At 41.1% G+C, this 20,993-nt stretch overlaps 1 pseudogene; it reads right to left on the minus strand.

Moving 5' to 3' along the window:
- Window positions 1-613: 613 nt before the first annotated feature.
- On the minus strand, window positions 614-713 carry LOC127109146 (uncharacterized; annotated as a pseudogene).
- Between the last annotated feature and the right edge of the window lie 20,280 nt (window positions 714-20,993).

Here is a 20,993-nt window from a genome sequence, read left to right on the forward strand (position 1 = left end):
AACTCTTCCGTTACGCTGTAGAGACTAAGGTTTCTTTTCTTCTATTTTCTTTCTTTCGTTGATTTGTATGCCACGCACTCGCTCTCAAGGCGAACCGCTCTATTTACGAATCAACGATATCGAACTATATCTCCGAGTCTTACGACGAATTCGGGAATATCGTGCTGAAAACAATCTCCCTCCTATAAACCTCCAGATTTCAAAAACATTTTTCCTTCTTTAACCGAGATGGCAGAACCAGCTCGTGCTCTTAGAGATTACGCCGCTCCATCGCAAGATGAACCGCATTCAAGTATTGCTCCGCCCGCAATCGAAGCAAACAACTTTGAACTTAAACCTTCGTTGTTGCAGGCTGTGCAACAGAACCAATTCTCTGGAAATCTTACCGAAGATCCAAACCTTCATTTATCCGTATTTGTTCAATACGCTGATACTGTTAAAGCTAATGGTGTCACTTCAGAGGCGATTCGACTTCGTCTTTTTCCTTTCTCATTAAGAGATAGCGCTAGAAGATGGCTTCAATCTCTCCCTTCCAACTCAGTCACCACATGGAACGAGTTGAAGAAAGTTTTTCTTGCCCGATATTTTCCGCCAAGCAAAACAGCTATGTTAAGAGCCCAGATAAACGGATTTAAACAGAAAGACAACGAGTCTCTTTTCGAAGCATGGGAAAGATACAAAGACATGATGAGACTTTGCCCACACCATGGTTTGGAAGACTAGTTAGTAATTCACACATTTTATAATGGTCTCTTATACAATACAAGGTTAACAATAGACGCCGCTGCAGGTGGTGCACTAATGAACAAACCTTACGCTGATGCTTACCAGCTTATCGAGAGCATGGCCCAAAACCACTATCAGTGGGGAACCGAACGAACGAATGTGGAAAAACCTCAACCGAAAACTGGCATGTACGAGATAAGTAACCTTGATCACGTCAATGCAAAAGTGGATGCTTTGGTCCAGAAAATTGAAAGTTTAAACGTATCGCCTCCAGCCGCCGTGGTTGCTATAACTCAGAATTGCGAGGTCTGTGGAATCCAAGGCCACACTCCTGCGGAATGTCAACTCTTGACTGGAATCCAAGCAGAGCAAGTAAACTATGCTCAAGGAAGCCCCTATTCGAATACCTATAACCCAAATTGGAAGAACCATCCAAACTTCTCATATAAGAGTAACAATGCTTTATACGCACCTGGACAGTCTCCAAATCAAGCCCCATCTATATCTCCAGGATATCAGAAACCGAATCCTAACAATAATACCCCTAGAAAATCCAACTTGGAAATCATGATGGAAAACTTTATAGCTTCCCAACAACAAACCAATAAAGATTTCTTAAACCAGAACATACACACTGGCGAACAACTAAAACAACTAGCAAGCAAAGTAGATGCCCTGGCTACCCATAACAAAATGCTAGAAACGCAAATATCTCAAGTAGCTCAACAACAAGCACCTACTGCTGCACCAACTGGTACATTCCCTGGACAGCCCCAACCCAATCCGAGAAGCCAAGCTCATGCAATTATATTGAGAAGTGGAACGGAAGTGGAAGGACCGTCTGACCCAAGGATAGAAAACCAAAACCCTAAGAAATCTACTGAGGAAAGTGAACCTAAGGAAAAGGAAGAGAGTAATAAGGAAACCCTAGAAAAGAAGGAACCTTATGTACCTCCACCACCTTACAAACCACCTATACCTTACCCTCAAAGGCTTGTTAAAACCAAAGATGTAGGCCAATTTAGAAAATTTGTTGATCTCCTTAAACAATTAAACGTTACAATTCCGTTTACCGAAGCTATCACGCAGATGCCCTCATATGCTAAATTCTTAAAAGAAATTCTTTCTAATAAGAGGAAACTTGAGGATAGCGAAACCGTTACACTCCCTGCCGAATGTAGCGCTATAATCCAAAACATGCCCCTAAACTCAAGGATCCGGGTAGTTTCTCTATACCCTGTCACATAGGAAAATTTGTCATCGACAAAGCCTTATGCGATTTAGGAGCCGGAATTAGCGTTATGCCTTTATCCATATGTAAGAAACTGGAAATGGGAGAATTAAGACCGACCAAAATGTCTGTGCAATTAGCAGATCGTTCCATCAAATATCCTGTAGGAATCCTTGAAAACGTTCCCGTACGCATAGGTCAGTTTTACATTCCCACTGACTTCACAATTATGGACATTAGAGAAGATGATACGACACCTATTATACTAGGAAGACCATTCTTAGCAACTGCCGGTGCAATCATAGACGTAAAACGAGGACGACTCACCTTCGAAGTAGGTGAAGAGAAAATTGAATTCATTCTCTCCCAATTCTTGAAAGCACCTGCAATAGAAGATACATGTTACTTCATGGATATCATCGATGAATGCATAAAAGAAGCAGAGTCAGGAGAAGACAAATCATCAGACTATCTTTTAGAGGACAAATCTAAACAATGCCTAGCAATAACACCGGATCCTACGCAGTGTCTTAACAAACCAACCCCTGATTTGAAAACACTTCCCAAAAATCTGAGATATGAATTCCTAGACTTAGAACTTGAACGACCTGTGATAGTTAATGCAGATCTAGGAAGACTCGAAACAGAAAAACTCCTACATATCTTAAGAAAATATCCAACCGCACTAGGATACCACATCACCGATCTCAAAGGAATAAGCCCTTCTATTTGTATGCACCGCATCATGTTAGAAGAAGACTGTAAAACCTCTAGGGAACACCAGAGAAGACTAAATCCGATCCTAAGTGAGGTAGTAAAGAAAGAAATAACCAAGTTATTAGAAGCAGGTATTATATATCCTATATCTGATAGCAAATGGGTTAGTCCTGTACACGTTGTACCAAAGAAAGGAGGCATAACCGTTATTGAAAACGAAAAAGGAGAAACTATAACTAAACGAATCGAATCGGGATGGAGAATGTGCATTGATTATAGGAAACTAAACAAAGCAACCCGAAAAGATCATTTCCCTTTACCATTCATTGACCAGATGTTAGAACGATTAGCTAAACATTCACATTTCTGTTATTTAGACGGTTATTCAGGCTTCTTTCAAATACCAATTCACCCTGATGACCAGGAAAAGACAACATTCACATGCCCTTTTGGTACCTTCGCTTATAGGCGAATGCCGTTTGGTCTGTGTAATGCCCCTGCAACTTTTCAAAGATGCATGATGGCAATATTCGCCGACTTTCTCGAAAACATCATGGAAGTATTTATGGATGACTTTTCTGTATACGGACAAAGTTTCGAAGAATGCCTTGAAAACCTGGAAAGAGTTCTGGAACGATGTGTAAAAGTAAACTTAGTACTTAATTGGGAAAAGTGCCACTTTATGGTACAAGAAGGCATTGTTTTAGGACACATCATCTCGAACAGAGGAATTGAAGTAGACAAAGCCAAAATAGAGGTAATCGAAAATCTTCAACCCCCAAGAACTGTGAGAGAAGTACGAAGCTTTTTAGGACACGCCGGTTTTTACCGACGATTCATCAAAGACTTCTCTAAGATAACTAAACCCTTAACCGGACTGTTGATGAAAGATGCTGAATTCATATTCGACGATAACTGTTTAAAAGCATTTCAAACTCTTAAACAAGCATTGATCTCCGCACCCATTATGCAGACACCAGACTGGAATGAACCATTCGAAATAATGTGCGATGCCAGTGATTATGCTGTAGGTGCTGTTTTAGGACAAAGAAAGGATAAAAAGCTTCACGTTATATATTACGCTAGCAGAACCCTGGATGAAGCACAGATGAATTATGCCACAACCGAGAAAGAACTCCTAGCAGTGGTATTTGCGCTAGATAAATTTCGTACTTACCTGGTAGGAGCCAAAATAATAGTTTACACTGATCACGCTGCTATCAGGTACCTTTTAACAAAAAAAGATGCTAAACCTAGACTCCTAAGATGGATCTTGTTACTGCAAGAATTCGACTTAGAAATCAAGGACAAGAAAGGAACTGAAAACGTAGTAGCAGACCATCTCTCTAGACTTGAGAACCTTGAACCAGAAAGAACATCCATTAATGATGATTTCTCGTATGATAAACTCATAGCTACTTTGGAAGAGAACAACTCCGACATGCAAGTAGAAACCACCTTAGCTATATCTGTCATACCATGGTACGCTGATCTAGTCAATTATTTAGCTGCCGGAATAGTTCCACCTACTTTATCTTACCAGCAGAAGAAACGATTCTTCCACGACATAAAACACTATTACTGGGATGATCCCTTACTTTTCAAAAGAGGCCCCGATGGTATTTTCCGTCGATGTATACCCGAAGAAGAGGTAGAAAATATAATCCAACACTGTCACTCTGCGCCTTATGGCGGACACACAAGTACATCCAAGACCTGCTCTAAAATCCTACAAGCTGGCTTTTATTGGCCAACTATATGGAAGGACGTACATGCGGCTATTAAGGAGTGTGACAGATGTCAACGCACGGGAAACATATCTAGACGTGACGAGATGCCACAAAAAGGTATTTTGGAAGTAGAGATTTTTGACGTGTGGGGGATAGACTTCATGGGACCTTTCCCATCCTCTTTCGGTAACAAATACATACTCGTGGCAGTTGACTACGTATCAAAATGGATCGAAGCTATAGCTTCTCCAACAAATGACACCCGAGTAGTAACTAGACTCTTTAAAATTATAATATTTCCGAGATTTGGCATCCCAAGAATAGTAGTCAGTGATGGTGGATCACACTTTATATCCAAGGTACTCGAAAAACTACTACTTAAATATGGAGTGAGACATAGGATAGCAACACCTTACCACCCTCAAACCAGTGGACAAGTGGAAGTATCTAACAGAGAAATCAAGCAGATACTAGAAAAAACGGTCGCCACTTCAAGGAAAGATTGGTCATTGAAATTACCAGAAGCTTTGTGGGCATACCGAACTGCTTATAAAACTCCCATAGGGACGACCCCATTTAAGCTCATTTATGGAAAATCCTGTCACCTCCCGGTAGAATTAGAACATAAAGCCTATTGGGCTATTAGAAATTTAAATTTGAATTATAAAGCCGCCGGTGAAAAGAGAATCCTTGACATAAACGAATTAGAGGAACTCAGAAGAGACGCCTATGAAAATGCCAAAATCTATAAAGAAAGAACAAAACAATGGCATGACAAGCGTATATCAAGGAAAATCTTCAAGCAAGGCGACGCAGTACTTTTATTTAACTCTAGACTAAAGTTATTCCCGGGAAAACTACGATCCAGATGGTCAGGACCTTTTCATATCACTAAAATCTTTCCCAGTGGAGCGGTAGAAATAAAAGGACAATCTACAGAACCGTTCACCGTAAACGGGCAACGTCTGAAACATTATCACTATGCGGAAACCAACGAGGATTCGCAGATTCTACACTTAGACGAAACGCCCCCAGGACTCATAGACTATATTTAACAGTTTTTTTGTCGAGCTTGCGACATTTAAACAAAGCGCTTAGTGGGAGACAACCCACAAATTAATTTGTTATTTTATTATTCTATTATTATTATCAATTCCCTATTTTTCTCTTAATTATTTCTTTTAATTTCTTGTGACGAGCGTAACGCCCCTCAGACATGTGAACGTTAGGGAGCCGTTGGAGACGAACGTTACACTTTAATTTTTACCTTCCCCATTCATTTTTTCGTTTACCACACTTAATTACTCTTCAACCACTTTTTCTTTCTATCTTCCAATCCTTCCCCTATAAATACCTACCAAAACTTCCTTCATTCACCACAAACAATTCTCTCATATCAAATACATTTCTTTTTCTTTCCAAATCATCCCTTCAAAATTTCATGACAATGGCGGGAAATCAAAATTTCGGAAATATCATCTTCCGATCCGGAGATGACAACTATCAGCAAGAGCAATTCGAGCGCTTCCAGCAGCGAGGCGTCGCTTCCACCAGGTACCCCGATTTAACTTGTTTACAACAATTAGGCTTACTCCAAGGTATCGAGTGGATGCTCCGTAAAGCCGATTTAACCTTCCTTTGCACTCATAACCAACCCACCTACCCTTCCCTAACCTTAGAATTCCTAAGTTCTTACGACTACACCACTCCCGCCGGTGAGGGTGAATTTCTGACCGGTACCGCAACCTTCCGCATGTTTAACACCGAGTACTCTCTAACCCAAAACCAATTGAGTACCATGCTACGATTTACCACAGAAGGCCAAGTCTACCCCAGAATCCCTCCCGACCTAAACTGGAACACAGTTGGCGTTTTTGACCTTTTTAAGAAAATTTCCGGTATAGAGACCTACAACTGGGAAGAACTCCTTCTCTCCCACATCCATAACCCCACCATCCGTTATTTTCTCCGTATCTTGCAAAACACAGTTTTTGGTAGACCAAACAACAGTAAGGTCAACTCAAAGGAGTTATTTTTCCTCCAGTGCGTCTTCGAACCGCAAGCCCAGGTAAACGCCGCCTCTTTTCTCTTTCATCATATCCGCACCTTATGTGCTAGAGGCCGGCAACCCTTTATAATTGGTGGATTAATAACCTCCATAGCACTTGGCCTGAACCTAGGGGATAGACTCCAAACTTTAGAATCCCTACCTCCCCTGTCTATGGATATCAGCTATTGTCGTTCTAGCCGCCTGATTAAAAACAGAGTAGGCGGAGGCTATTATCTTATGGTGAACAACCAAGCAGTCCCGAGTGTTGTGCTACCCAATACCACCCTAACTGATGTCACAAACCCCGACCGCCACCTCTACGATCTTAGCGCTCCTGAAACCACCGAGCCTTCACAAACAAACCCACAAACAGATGAGTTTGAAGAAATGGAACAAGGTGATCATCCTCCTACACAACATTCAGCCCCGCTCAACCCTTCCGGTAATGCAACTGGCTCATCCTCCCAACGTCGTCGACGAAGAAGGCCTGTGACCAACGACGACATTATGGATGCTATCGATGGTATGCAGACACAGAATGCAAAGATGATGCAGATGATGCATCAAATGCAACAGCAACAGGATGCTCGGAATGCCATAACCGACCAGCGGTTTACTGAATTGTTTAGCAGGTTCGACAACTTAGACATACGTCAAAGATCACCAGGGCCAAGAACCAGAGGCGGAAGGCAGCCTTAGTTGTTATTTTTCTTTTCATTTCCATTTTGTATTTCTTTCCCTTAAAACATTGAGGACAATGTTTAGTTTAAGTATGGGGGGGAAACAATATTCTTCCTATTACCTTTTTTCAAGTATGTTATTTTCCCTTTTCATTGTTATTTCCCTTTCTTATTATGAAAAAAAAAAAAAATTATTATAATATATATTTATTTTAAGTCAAGTCCGAATGTGAAAAATTCTTATTATCTATTCCCCTCAATTTTCTTGAGCCATAACAAAATTTTTTTTTTAACACACCCAATAAGTATAAAGGTTGCTTACTTTATAAAATTTGAGTGAAATCAAAACAAAATCATTACCATAACAACGCTCTGAGAACCTCAATATGTTAAAGCAGGATAAGTACCTATTATACCGATTCCTTGAACTTTTAGTTCTATGGCAACCCCAAGTAGTTTATACAGAAGTCAGCACCATCTTAATAGCAAACTACGTGGAGAGCCGATGAATATAAGTGAATGATCCCCAAAGTAACCTAAGATATATAAATATATCAAGAAATGCACTAATTAAATTAGGTGATCCTTACCAGATCATTTAATCTAAAGGTTGCAGATCATGCAAAAGCACAATACGAAAGACCCATTATGAGTTGGTTCAGTAGGAATCTGGTACTGAACTTGGTAGGGCGGACTACGGTTCGATCCCCCGCAATTTGCAATGGGCTGAATGATGAAGTTATCCGACTTATGTACCAGAACTTCTAGCTAAAAGCGGATCATAATCACTAACCGGTTACCCCACTATGTGCGCGAAAGGATAAAGGGCTTAATGTGATTTCGCTAGAATGAAAACGGGTAAAATAAGACTAAAGGAACCAGGATAGCTATCATAGGGTACTTGAACTGATTGGCATAAAGTAGGGTTATCTAAGTTGTAACGGTAGTTGTTGATGTCAAGATTAAACTCGAGTCCTCCTAAACAAAAATCCATTTGCAACCTAGTACGAATTGATGTGTGCTTTGAAATTTCATCTGGCTAAAACTTTTAACAAGTTCTATACTGAATTTTGCTTGAGGACAAGCAAAGATTTAAGTATGGGGGAGTTTGATAACATGAAATTATATCACATTTGAAGACTTAATTCAATTAGATTATATTATCATTTATTTTAATTTATCCCATTTTATCAGATATTATGCAGTATTTCTTTTCTATTTACATCAGGTACCCATTTTGAAGCAAAAGTGAAAAAGGGAAGAAAAGGAGGTGTAGAAAGGAGTAAAAAGGAAACAAATATCAAAGACCAAGCCCAACCCAAAAGAAAGCGCACGTTGTGCCTGTGACGGGCGTCACAAGGGTTGTGACGAGCGTCACACTAGAAGCATCCCTGTGACGAGCGTCACACATGGTGTGACGAGCGTCACACCATTCCACTAGCTTTTTGGCGCAAGTCACGCTCTCAGAAGAATTGAAGAAGAACGTTGAGAGAGTTCGTGTCCTATGCCCACGCCGTGTATTTAGCCATGCTGAAGACTCGTGGGAAACGGAATGCAGTTACCAAGGCTATTATAAATAGCCATCTCACAAACCTAAAAAAGCCTCAGTTTTTGCACGCTCAGTTTGCCGAAGCTCTGCCAAATTTTCTTTTCACGCCTTTGCTTATTTTTCTTCCTTTCCAGCAACTTAGCATTGTTTATTTTATTTATTTCTTTTGCAAGCTTTACATTCTTTTTCCCTTGCAAATTTACCTTTCCAGTTTTAGCTTTTAGATATTTTTCGTATAATAGTTTCTACACCGGAAACTATTGTGCAACTTTATACCGGATTTAACCTTACGTTATATTCCAGTTTTATTTCCTTGATTTAATTTACTGTCTAATTGAAGAATCCAAGAACAAATCCTACCGGCTTGTGGTGGAGTGTTCAAGACCATTGTATTACGCATTCAGGTTCTTTAATTGTTATTTAATTTTTAATGTTTTATTCTATTGTTTATTCATATTGCCTGCCTGGAATGAGTCTGTTTATGCATGATATAAATTCTTATTTATTTAGCATGTCTGGCTAATTTGCCTAGGTATCGGTATGTAAAGTAAGCAGAATAAGGGATCGAGACTGAGTCGGTCTACCTAAACTTAAAATCAAAATCAATCTTTTTACGGCCTCAACTTACAGGTTTAATAACAAGATTTTTTACAAAAGTAAAAGACATAAAGAAGTTAAAATCAATAGAGCGAGAGTTTGAGATTTTAACTGGACAGTGTAAGTTAGGCATTAATTCTAGATCAGGGCGAGAGCAAGTTTTAGAGTTAATTAAATTCTGACCTTTTCCAAAAAGTATTTTTAAAGATTGGATGTGAGGACGAGAGTTAAGCATTTGGATTTAATTATATAACCTAAGTCAACAGAGCGAGAGTTTGAGATAAGGGTGTTTAAAACGGTCAGTATTTTCTTAAAAAGAGTTTCTGCAACTTTATTGTTTTCAAAATATGGTTTTTGACTTAATTATAAGTGACAGCAACATTAATATAAAATCATGGTTTATTCAACAGAGCGAGAGTTTGAGATAGAACCTTTAACCAATGAAGTTAACCGAAACGATTCATTTTAAAACCAAGAAACCGACAAAGACTTGATTCCCTAGTTTTGACGAACTACATACCGATATCCGTTTTATTAATATTTAATCTAGATATTAGTTTAGATCTTAGCTTTTCCCCAAACAATCAAACATTTTCACCTTAGATTTACGTAGTAACCTTAGATAACGGTATATCGATTCATAAGTCCCTGTGGGATCGATATCTTTTAAAACTACGCGATAGAACTGTGCACTTGCAGTTTGTATCCCATTCTCGACTCACCCAGTCGAGCGATCAGCAGCACGTCCGCACAGATACCCTACCAGACGCAACACATCCAGGCTGATGGATCTACCTGTCGCATTACGTGAAAAACCGGCGGGAAAACGAAACAACAGAGCCGCCACCGTGCGTTATTTATCCCAAAGGAGGGAAAGGAAACGCTCGAAGTAAACCTGGAAAAGACATGGTCTCGCGACCAGAGAAAGATGGGATCGGGAGTCGGTTATGCGAAGGGAAGGTATTAGCACCCCTACGCATCCGTCGTACTCGACGGGATCCACGCTCAGAAAGGATAAGGTTGCTAAAAACTGCTCAAACACTGCATAAGGCTGGAAGCAAACACAGAAAGACGAAAGAAGAGGACTCGGCAGGATATCGCATCCTGGGCCTACGTAGTCTGTCATACACAGACATCAGAGTCGATGTATTTCGGGACAAGGGAAACGTGCTCGCTAGGATGTCGCATCCTATGCATACGTATCTTCTCTAACCGGAGAAGAATCGGAGCACTCGTAGCTCGGCTAACGCACGCCAAACAAAACCCACACAGGAAACCGACTGCCAATCACTGGACTTACGTCAGACTCCACACAAACAGGCAAACATGGAAACCGAATACCAATCGCTGGACTTACATCAAACTCCGAACCAACAAACACACACACAGGAAACCGACTGCCAATAGCTGGACTTATGTCAGACTCCAACAAGAAAACAAGACACAGGAAACCAACTGCCAATCGCTGGACTTACGTCAGACTCCAAACACACACAAAGGGGTTGAAAAAGAAAAAGGGCGCCCGGAGAGATCAGCTCACCTCCTGCCTACGTACCTCATCTGGTATGAGGATCAGGGCGACGTAGTTCCCCTTAACAGGTAAAGAACTTCTAACCTAACCAGAGACACAGGGAAGATAACAGACTACTAGGGAGACTACGCCTCGAGCCTAGAAGTTGTCATGCATACGATCCCTATGTTGAGGTTTCTATCCTAACTTGCACAGGAAGCAAGCTATCCTAGACAGCACAGTCAAACACAAGCAAGCACACACACTATATACAAACATGTGGCTCACACAAGGCTAGGCTTTAGTCAAGGGGTCAAATCAACCTCGACAAACAAGCCAACTGGAAAAGGGTGTGGTTAGCTCTTAACCCTAACATTGAGAGTTAGGGTGAAGCAGATGAAATGGGAAGTGAGGGTAAGACCTCACAGCTCTTATCCCTGGCCTGGGAGAGCTTGACTCAAATAGAAAGTGTGAGAGTTCAGAATGTAGGAACTCTTCTCCACAGATGACTGACACAACATGATCTTGGGTTCTTATTCACAATGCATCAACACAATGGTGTGAGCAAGGTGAATGACACAACTGAATAGCAGGGGATGGATTGCACATCCCTTGTATCTGCCAATTGCCTCTTAAGAGGTCTTTACCTGCTTGGAACAAATTTAAACAAACACAAGCATTGCCTCTTAAGGAGGGCTTCAGACAGGTGGCTGCCCACATAACAGGACAGGTCTTCCAGACTACATGAAGTCAGAAGAATTATACCTGAGTGGTAAGCAAACCACCAGCTAGCAAAGCAAGTTCAAATGAACTTAAAGCAACTTAGGTACCTGTGAAAAAATCTAAACCAATCAGTTCAACTGTACAGACAAACAATCAACAGTTAATATCACACAATCCAATTAGGCAACAATGGTGCAAGGCATAAGGCAAACACAAATGAATTGTCCTCAAAGCCTACAAAACAAGAAAATGTTAGCCAACATCAACCAATTAATCAAGCTCAAATGAAGGATCCACTCCAATCATGGAAATGTACACTTGAACCTGAAATCACAACTCAAATGGTAAGTTCAAACCACTAGGTCAAAGCCTAGGGTCAAAAGAGGATCAAAAATCCAAAACAGAAGCTCAAACTTAACACAAAGCATGCTTAATCACTCAAGAATAAGTCCTAAAAAGAACCAAATCATAATCAATAAGCAAGTTCATTTACCAAGCATGTGAAGTTAATGACCAATTCAAGGCATCCAAATGATCAATATGAATGAAAAATCTCAATCAAAACAGAAATGATTCCAAAAAATCTGGAAAAAATCATGAGCAGTCAAGACATCCCTAGCATACATCACACAAAAAATCAGAAGCATTGGACATCATTTGGCAAGGCAATCACATTGTACAAGTCAGACAACCAATTGTGTGACACAAATTGTCACACCAAGTTAGCACAATCATAAAACAAAATTGGATCATGGGAAAAATTTCAAACCAAAGCCAAAATGTTCATCAATGTGTCAAGAAGCTACACACAAAATTTCAAAGCCATTGGATTATTTTTGAGCATTTTATGATGGAAAGAACAAGGCAATATCACACATGCATATGTATTCAATCATCCTAGAACAAAATATTTTTCCAGTTAGGCACAACTTGTAAATTCATGCTCATAAAAAACTAGACAGAATAAGGAGCATTTAGCAAAAAATTGGGATGAAATTGGATCAATTTTCAATTTTATATGATTTTTCTAAATTTGGAAAAAGTTGAAATCAAAAATGAGCATAACATTGCAAAATGGGAGGGAAAAGGTGAAATGATGAAGCATTTGAAAAAGAGCATCAGCCAAGGATCGAACTCGGTCCAATTTTGAAAACGCGCGCCAGGCCACATGAAACGCACCGTTTCATTAATACAGGTGGCCAGTCAGCGCTGATGTGGTCAAGTCAAACAAACGTGAGCCTATGGAAATGCAAAGTCAGCACGCATGTGAACCAATCAGGACGAAGCCCTAGTACAACATGGACAGAACCAGAAAGCGTTGCCTAATGCACGAAACCGTTGCTGAAAGATGAACTTCATATTCTTCCTCACGCGGCCAATGAACAGTACACGAGTTCATACACTTTCCAGAAAATTTCTCCAGAAATCCAAACCAATTACATCAATGTGTAGATCTTTCAAAGGAGATCATGGATCAATCATCAATTAAACATGAATCATCACACACAAGTAGAATCGAGCAAATGAAATTTCGTACACAAAACGTGAATCAACCCTAACTTAGTCAATAATGCATCAAATTACATGATTCTTTCATCAGATTCATCAGGACAACAGGATTTACAACAATATAGCAATGGATTTCAGAATTACAAGATTCGAATTATGACCTCTTGAAGTGCAGCAAGCTGAAATCGTGCTATCCAAGGCTGGCAATGGCTCAAAGTTCCTCTATGATGCTTGTGGAGATGATTGCTGGTGAGATTGAAGCTCAATTGCACGTGAATCCAGTAGATTTTGAAAATTCCATGGATGCTTCAAGCTTCGAGTATGGACAAATATGGCACGGTTTCTTCTAATTCCACGTTCAATCTTGCTCAACAATGCTTCCTGATCATGAATCCATCACTAGAAATGGCTCTTGTGTGAAGAATTGCAAAATATTTTTGAGAGGAAAATTTGGATGATTTTTGAATCTAGATCTGAAAATGAATGTTAATGATGAAAACAGTTGAGATTAACCTTATATACCACTTGCTAATGATGCTGAAAATCTGTTTTAACCAAAGCTAATCAAGATTAACAAGTTATGAAGTGTATGCACTAATTGGTATTTTCACCCCCATGCATGAAAAGCCACGTGAACAGTACCCCATTCTGATCCAAAATCACTTAAAACAAGCCCATGCAAGCTTTTGAATTGGTATTTTATGCTCATGATCAAACAAAATGATTTTATGAAATTTCCTTCCAAAAACTTCATGAGTGAGCACATGGTCATGCAAAAGGAATTTATGCCATGTAATGGATTTTTTGGAAAGTGCAAGCCATGATGAACAAAATTCAAAAAGAACCACTCATTTTGGAGCTTTGGTTCAAAAGTTATGCCCATTTGAATTTTCAAACACACTTTGTCATGATTGGATCATATCTCCTCAACCACACATTAGAAATTCATGATCTTGGACTTTTTGGAAATGGGAGAGAAAGATATTCAACTTTCATGTTGGATAAAGTTTCATTTGAAGCTTTCTTGATGATGTATACTTGAGTTGAAGTTGGTCAAAAAACCTTTCCATTTTTGGAAATTTCAAATTATAGGTCACTTGCTATTTTGGGAAAGTCTTGACCTGACTTCAAATTCTTCAATGTGAGTGTTTGAAATGCCAAATGAGACTTGTTTGAACATGAATGAAGCATCTCTAATCACCTCCCACCTCCAAATCCACAGTTGACTTGGCAGTTGACTTTTATGGGCCTCAGATGACTTGCACATGCACTGATGAGTTCTGAGCCTTCAACACTTGGCCAAGTTGCTTCAAAATGATCCTTGGGTCATGTAAGCTCATTGGAACCACCCTAGGGCTTTGATCTCATGGAAAATGCTCTTTCTCTCTTGCACAGCTGAATCTCCTGACCAGTCTTGACTGATGAGATGTAACATGCTATGCAATGCTAATGCAATCATAATGACCTAAAAATGAAATGAATGTACAAATGGGAGGTGAAATTTTGAGGTGCTACAGCTGCCCCTATTCAATCAACTGGGAACCTGAACGGATGAGAGCAACGGCTGTCAGACCTTCAAGGTAAACAGGGATTGAATACCAAAGAACCGTAGAAATTTGCACTCTGCGGGAGACGATACAAAGAAAAGCCAGGCCATTTACCGATGGCGGCTTAGCCGGGAACTGGATATTTACCGATATCAACTTCAGCGAGACCATTTACCAATGGTTACTTAACTGGGAACTGGATATTTGATATTTACCGATATCAACTTCAGCGAGACCATTTACCGATGGCTGCTGGGAAACAACATTCAACGGAAGCAAGACCATTTACCGATGGTGGCTTCAACTGGGAATTCGATATTAAAAGGAAGCAAGACCATTTACCGATGGTGGCTTCAAAGCAACTTGATATTTACCGATATCAATGTCAGCAAGACCATTTACCGATGGCTGCTCCGACTGGGGATTCGATATTTACCGATATCGAAGAAAGCGAGGCCATTTACCGATGGCATCTCCAACTGGGGAGGAAAAAGATATTTGCAACCGGAAATAGACAAGATGTTTACCGACGACTCTACTGGGGATCTTTGATTTTTATCAAAGGCAGGACACACAACCAGACATTTACCGATGACTGGGAAAAATATACACAACCAGACATTTACCGATGACTGGAAAGAAACTCGATGTTTACCGACATCGAAAGATGATGTTTACCGACATCACAAAGGACGACCAGACATTTACCGATGACTGGGACGAAGATATGCAAACAGATGTCAACGGACGACTGGGAAAAACTCAACGTTTATCGACACCAACAGAGAGATGACCAGACATCAACGGATGAATGGGAATGGATACAACCATACGTCAACGGACGAATGGGAAAAACTCAACGTTTATCGACACCAACAGAGAGGTGACCAGACATCAACGGATGAATGGGAATGGAGATGTTACAAACATCGAAAGATGATGCTTACCGACATCAAAAAGGGACGATCAGACATTTACCGATGACTGGAGCGAGACCCGATGTTTACCGACACCGAAACAATGGTGTTTACCGACACCAAAAAGGGATGACCATACATTTACCGATGACTGGAGTGAGACTCGATGTTTACCGACACCGAAAGAATGGTGTTTACCGACACCAAGGAAAGAATGCACACGGGTACTGACATGACACTTACCGGTATCACAAGAATGACATCTTCAATACGTCAAGGCAAGGCTAAACACTTGCTGGGGACCTCACTGGGGAGAATCAACTTTCCTTTCACGGACGGGTGAAGAAATAAACCTCTGGGTAATTATCAATCCTGAATACTGTCAGGAGCAACTGTAGCAAATGTGCCGGACAGATGTTGAACAATGATCCGCCTCTGCCGGGGGTACGGTCTGATTAGGCTTAACACATGAATGCATATGTTTGAATTTTTCCATGGCGTAATGTTCCATATTAAATGGAAATGCTACACGTTTTGAGGATGCAATGATCACTACATGCAAGATACAAAATGATGAAAACTCCTGCTGGGGAGCAAACGGATTGCTCTGCTGAGCACACTAATACGAATAGATTCTCCAACTCTGTGGGGATACGCACTGCTGGGAGTGCCTTGCTAATCTGATACTCTAGGGACGACAGAGGAACCAACTCAACTGGGGATTCTCTGTATGGGGAACACACCAACCTATCAACTGTGCTGGGGAAAAGCATCGCTGCTGGGGAAAGGATCCCTCTGGGGACAACCTTCACCGAATCCAATCCACTTGGGGACTCTACTAGGGAAACAACCAATGCTCGCCTCTGCTGAGGATAACAGCCAATCCACAGGTAGGATAAACTCTACTGGGGATAATTTTCACTGAACCTGATCCACTCGGGGAACTCGCTGGGGAAAACCATCAACACAAACCTCTACTGGGGAGATCTGCTAGGGGAAACATTCACCACCCTATTGGGGAAAGGCATTCACAACCCTGAGGATTAGAGTACTTCATACCCGACTGCTGAGGAATAAACCACTCACTGACACCTCCGCTGGGGATACAACATCCTTCTGACTCGGTGGGGATTAATCTTCAGACTAGCTGGGTAGACCAAGTCCTGAACTTACTTCATCTGCTGGGGAAAATCCCCATCCTCTCATACTACTGGACAGTATTGACAACATCCTTGAACAAACCGTGGCTTATCTGCTTCAGCCAGGAACCAAAGGTGATAACCTGCAACCAACAAGACATACATGCCCCAGGGGATTGCATGGACAAGATATACTCAAGTGTACTCAACATTCAAAATGATTTTCAAATGTTTATCTTTCTGCACGTTATTGTCTAGCCTTCATGTTTTTATATGCAATGTTTATCACAAATTTGGATGTTTTTGCAAACAAAACAGTAAAAATAAAAACAAGAGAGCAATTTAACTGAATAACGACTTTTATTGATTGAAAATGGGCCTGAAAAGGCGAATGCATCAGGAAGCAATTCCTAGGAAGAGGTAATTGCGCGCAAAAGGAAAATAAACTATCCTAATGGCAATGTGAATACGATATCCACTATTTCCCAATTCTGTTATGACTCACAGATCATCAATTTCTCCTCAAATTCCTTGCTTTTTGGGAAGAATGACTGGACCGATCATATCCTTCGAGATGGTAGACACTGAAGCATGATGAAGTACAGATAACTCAGACTGTAGTCTTTGCTTTAATCCCTCTTTTGCCTGGATCTCCCTTTCGGGTTTTCAGTCCACCGGGATACCCATTTTTGCCTAAGCCGCCCTTGCGGGTTTTCGACTTACCGGGTGTACATATTCTTTTCATTTTTTATCCCTAACTTTTGCCCGAACCTTTTCTCTCTTTTTTTTTTGGTTCGCCGGGATGCCCTTTTTTGCCTGGACTCTTTTGTTCTTTTTGTCCAGCGGGTCAATTTATGCGAAGTATTTTTTGACTACATCTGAGTTAACAGGGGACGGAAAATCTTCACCATCCATAGTTGTAAGCATCAAGGCTCCACCCGAGAAAACCTTCTTAACAACATATGGACCTTCGTAATTCGGAGTCCATTTGCCCCTGTTATCTGTACCGGGAGGAAGGATCCTCTTCAAAACTAAATCACCAGTCTGATAGCTTCGAGGATGCACTTTCTGATCAAAGGCTCTCTTCATCCTTCTCTGATACAACTGCCCATGGCACACAGCTGCTAACCGTCTCTCTTCGATAAGGCTCAACTCATTAAACCTTGTTCGAATCCACTCAGCTTCGTCAAGCTTGGCATCCAACAAGACCCTCAAAGAAGGAATCTCCACTTCAACAGGTAGGACTGCTTCCATACCATACACAAGGGAGTAAGGGGTTGCCCCGGTCGACGTACGTACTGAAGTACGGTACCCATGCAAAGCGAAAGGCAGCATCTCATGCCAATCCTTGTACGTCACGACCATCTTCTGCACAATCTTCTTAATATTCTTGTTTGCCGCCTCTACAGCACCATTCATCTTCGGTCTGTAAGGAGAAGAATTGTGATGTTCAATCTTGAAATCTTTACAAAGCTCTTTCATCATCTTGTTATTGAGATTCGAACCATTATCAGTAATGATTCTCTCAGGAACCCCGTAACGACAGATGATTTCCTTCTTGATGAACCGGGCAACCACTTGTTTGGTAACATTAGCATAGGAAGCTGCTTCCACCCATTTGGTGAAGTAATCAATCGCAACCAGGATGAAGCGATGTCCATTAGAAGCAGTAGGCTCAATCTTCCCAATCATATCGATGCCCCACATCACGAACGGCCAAGGCGAATTCATGACATTCAGCGGGCTTGGTGGTACATGCACCTTATCTGCATAGATCTGACATTTTTGGCACTTCCGAGCATACTTGAAACAGTCGGATTCCATAGTCATCCAGTAATAACCGGCTCTCAACAACTTCTTGGACATTGCATGACCACCAGCATGGGTACCAAAAGATCCTTCATGCACTTCCTGCATCAACATGTCTGCCTCGTGTCTATCCACGCATCTGAGCAGGACCATGTCAAAGTTTCTCTTGTACAACACGTCATCCTGATTCAAATAAAAGCTTCCAGCTAGCCTTCTCAGGGTTTTCTTGTCATTCTTTGACGCACCTTCAGGATACTCCTGGCTCTTGAGGAAGTTCTTGATATCATAGTACCACGGTTTCCCATCCACAACAGACTCGGCTGCAAACACATACGCAGGCCTCTCGAGTCGATTCACTGCAACATGTGGCACATGATTCCACCAATGAACTTTGATCATAGAAGACAAAGTATCCAAGGCATCAGCCATCTGATTCTCATCTCGGGGGACGTGATACAACTTCACCTTTTTGAAGAAAGTCAGGATCCTTCTGGTATAATCTCGATAAGGAATCAAATGCGGCTGATTGGTATTCCAATCTCCATTGACCTGGTTAATCACTAGAGCGGAATCTCCATATATGTCCAGAGTTTTGATCCTTAAATCGATGGCTTCTTCTATCCCCATGATACAAGCCTCATACTCAGCCTCGTTGTTGGTCACGTCAAAAGTCAGCCTGGCAGAAAAAGGTATATGAGCACCTTTAGGATTGATAAGCACTGCCCCAACACCGTTGCCATTCACATTCACAGCCCCATCAAACATCAATGTCCACTCGTCATCAGGATCTGGTCCTTCCTCGGCAAGAGGCTCTTCACAATCTTTCACCTTCAGATACATGATGTCTTCATCAGGGAATTCAAACATCATCGGCTGATAATCATCAATCGGTTGCTCGGCGAGGTAGTCTGATAGAATACTACCTTTGATGGCCTTCTGCAAAGTGTACTGGATATCATACTCTGTTAAGATCATTTGCCAACGAGCAACACGTCCGGTGAGAGCCAGCTTCTCAAAGATGTATTTCACTGGATCCATCTTAGAAATCAATAAGGTAGTATGGTTCAACATATACTGCCTCAGTCGGCGAGAAGCCCAGGCCAAAGCACAACAAGTTTTCTCAAGCTGTGAATATTTGATTTCACAGTCGGTAAACTTTTTGCTAAGGTAGTATATGACATGCTCTTTTCGACCAGACTCGTACATTATCAGAGGTCTCCCAGGAACTGGAGGTATGAGGATTGGAGGTTTCTGCAAATACTCTTTTATCTTATCAAAAGCTTTTTGACAGTCATCATTCCACCTGATTGCTTGATTCTTTCTTAGCAATTTGAATATCGGTTCACACGTGGCAGTTAGGTGAGATACAAACCGTGCAATGTAGTTCAATCTCCCTAAAAACCCACGAACTTGCTTTTCAGTTTTCGGTTCAGGCATTTCTTGAATGGCTTTTACTTTTGCTGGATCAACCTCAATCCCTTTCTCACTGACAATGAAACCCAACAGCTTTCCAGATCTCACCCCAAACGTACACTTGTTTGGATTCAGCCTCAGTTTAAACTTTCTCAGTCTTTCAAACAGCTTCTGCAAGTTTACCAGGTGCTCCTCTTCTGTCTGCGACTTCGCAATCATATCATCCACGTACACTTCAATTTCTTTGTGCATCATGTCATGAAAGAGAGTCGGCATATCCCTCTGATAGGTAGCACCGACATTTTTCAGCCCAAATGGCATCAACTTATAGCAGAACGTGCCCCAAGGTGTAATGAATGTCGTCTTTTCCATGTCCTCTGGCGCCATCTTGATCTGATTATAACTAGAGAAACCGTCCATGAAAGAGAAAATCGAGGATTGAGCCGTATTATCAACCAATACATCAATGTGAGGTAATGGGAAGTCATCTTTGGGACTCGCTCTATTTAAATCCTGATAATCGACACACATTCTGACGTTACCGTCCTTCTTCGGCACGGGAACGATGTTGGCCACCCACGGGGGATAAGTAGTAACTGACAGAAAACCCGCATCCAAATGCTTCTGAACCTCTTCCTTGATCTTGACAGCCATATCAGGACTAGTTCTGCGAAGCTTCTACTTGACTGAAGGATAATCTTCTCTGAGAGGTAGTCTATGCACCACAATATCTGTATCCAACCCAGGCATATCTTGATACGACCAGGCGAATATCTCTACATATTCTCTCAGCATCTCAATCAGCCTTCTCTTGACATCTTCCTTCAAAGCAGCCCCGATTCTGATCTCTCTTCTAGCGTCCTCAGTACCAAGATTGATAATCTCCAACTTCTCCTGATGAGGTTGGATGACCATTTCCTCCTGCTTCAATAATCTGACCAGTTCTTTAGGGAGTTCACAGTCTTCCTCACTATCCTCTTCAGCTTGGTAGATGGGATTATTGAAATCATACTGAGCCATAACAGAACTGTTTATAGTGGAGTCCTTAAGATCAATTCTGCATGTTTAATGCTTTATTTTAGAAAAAAGAGTTCAAGAAAGTCACAAAAACAAAAATATTGCCATTTTTATTTTTGAAAGTGAAAA

The sequence above is a fragment of the Lathyrus oleraceus genome, chromosome 7 (assembly GCF_024323335.1).
Source record: "Lathyrus oleraceus cultivar Zhongwan6 chromosome 7, CAAS_Psat_ZW6_1.0, whole genome shotgun sequence".
NCBI lineage: Eukaryota > Viridiplantae > Streptophyta > Magnoliopsida > Fabales > Fabaceae > Lathyrus > Lathyrus oleraceus.